Source organism: Marmota marmota, unplaced genomic scaffold, assembly GCF_001458135.2.
Source record: "Marmota marmota marmota unplaced genomic scaffold, marMar, whole genome shotgun sequence".
In the NCBI taxonomy this organism is placed as follows: domain Eukaryota; kingdom Metazoa; phylum Chordata; class Mammalia; order Rodentia; family Sciuridae; genus Marmota; species Marmota marmota.
In genome coordinates this window covers 1-2,167 of record NW_026003540.1, presented here as the reverse complement: position 1 = coordinate 2,167, position 2,167 = coordinate 1, and the positions used below count along the sequence as shown (strand labels likewise).

General features: G+C 46.7%; 1 pseudogene; it reads left to right on the top strand.

The window, feature by feature from the left end:
• Positions 1-2: 2 nt before the first annotated feature.
• On the top strand, positions 3-1,598 carry LOC107135231 (annotated as a pseudogene).
• The last annotated feature ends 569 nt before the right edge of the window (positions 1,599-2,167 follow it).

Genomic DNA, 2,167 nt, shown 5'->3' with positions numbered 1-2,167 from the left:
CCATGAGCGGAGTCACTACCTGCCTCCGCTTCCCTGGCCTGCTCAATGCTGACCTCCGCAAATTGGCAGTCAACATGGTGCCCTTCCCACATCTCCACTTCTTCATGCCTGGCTTTGCCCCTCTTACCAGCCGTGGAAGCCAGCAATATCAGGCCCTCACTGTGCCTGAACTCACCCAGCAGGTCTCTGATGCGAAGAACATGATGGCTGCCTGTGACCCCCGCCATCGTCGTACCTCACCGTGGCTGCAGTCTTCCGTGGATGGATGTCCATGAAGGAGGTAGATGGGCAGATACTGAATGTGCAGAACAAGAATAGCAGCTACTTCGTGGAATGGATCCCCAACAATGTCAAGACAGCTGTCTGTGACATCCCAACTCATGGCCTCAAGATGGCAGTTACCTTCATTGGCAACAGCACAGACATCCAGGAGCTCTTCAAGCGCATCTCAGAGCAGTTCACTGCCATGTTCCGCCGAAAGGCCTTCCTCCACTGGTACACAGGTGCGGGTATGGACGAGATGGAGTTCACCGAGGCTGAGAGCAACATGAACAACCTTGTCTCTGAGTACCAGCAGTACCAGGATGCCACCGCAGAAGAGAAAGAGGATTTTGGTGAAGAGGCTGAAGAGGAGGCCTAAGGCGGCTATCATTTCATGCTTCTCAGTTCCCCAGCCTTCTGCTGCCCCTTTCTTCAGAATTTGTGTTCACTGCCTTTTTTTCCCCTTTTTTATTCCCTTTTGGGAGGCATGCAGAACAATACCTGACCCATATTAGGCGCTCAATAAATATTTGTTTCTTGAATGTCTCCTCTTTCCACTCTGGCAAACTTAAATTTCTTCCATTCTGGATTACCCTGCATTTCTTTCTGGTACCCACTTTTCACATCTGTCCAGTTAATGTCTTCTGTTTCCAAAATGATTCTCCCAAGAGCTGGTTCTTGTCCAGATCCCATTTAGAACTAGCCAGGTGCTTTCAGTGGCCACCATCCTAAGGCAAATTAGCACCAGGTAGAAGGTAGCAGCAGGTAGAAATCACTTGTGATGGGGATTGGATTTTTCATCTTAGGACAGTTTTTTAAAGAGGGGAATCTATGCTTTTACAGTCATTTTTAGGCATTTCCATGCTCCATCTCTCAGCTTCAGGAGAGGTGTTAACAGTATTATTTCCATTTGCTGCCTCCCTCTCAGCTGTCCCGAGTTGTGCTCTCCCTTTGGAGGAATCTGCCCCACTCTGGGAGGTGTGAATCCTTCCTCTTTCTGCTTTACCTCTCTCAAAAAGGAGAAGGCCAGCCTTGGTCCCTAAGCTTCCAGAATTGCCCTCCCCAACCCCCACCTTTTCACCCCGCTCCAAAGAGTAACATGCCTGATATGTGGAAAGGTATGTACTATCACCTAAATGTGAGTCACTCCAGAGGAGGGGCAACAAAACCCTTTTTAAAAAATGTTCTCATTTCTTTTGCTATTGCTTTTTCCTTCCTACTGTTGATTTTGTCCTATCCTACCCTTCAGATTTCTAATTTGTGTTGAACTTGCTGCTTTTTTCATATTGAAAAGATGACATTGCCCCAAGAGCCAAAAATAAATGGGAATTGGAAAATAAAATAAAATAAAATAAAATACTCAAAGAACACTTCAATATTTTAGAATATACATGTTATTAGAAAATAATGGAATGAAACTAGATATTAATAACAGAAAACTTAGGGCTGGTGAAAGGAAAGTGACCACAACACTCGGAGCGACCAAGATATCTTTATTGAGGTGGTGTCGGATTAGCAAGGAAAGGAAGAGAAAAAAGAGAGAGAGAGGAAAAGAGAGTGAGAGAAAGTGTGTGGGGGGAGCAAAGCAAGTGAGAGAGGAGAGAGTAAGAGAGAGTGAGAGAGAGGAGGTGAGAGAGAGTGAGACAGAGAGAGAGGGAGGAGTGGAGGGGACGGGCAGGAGAGAGTTTTTATAGCTATAGTTTTTATAGCTAATGGGGTCTCTGGGTCTGCAAGCTGCCTTGTTGGTGTACAGTTGCTAAGGGTGTCATCTTCTGCCCTCAGGCAGACCGGCAGGGGTCAGATTTGGGTTTCTGTTGCACTAGACAGGTGGGGGGTTGAGAATTCAACCTTGAGTTGGGTTGAGTGTTCAGCCTTGAGTTGGGTTGAGTGTTCAGCCTTGAGTGGC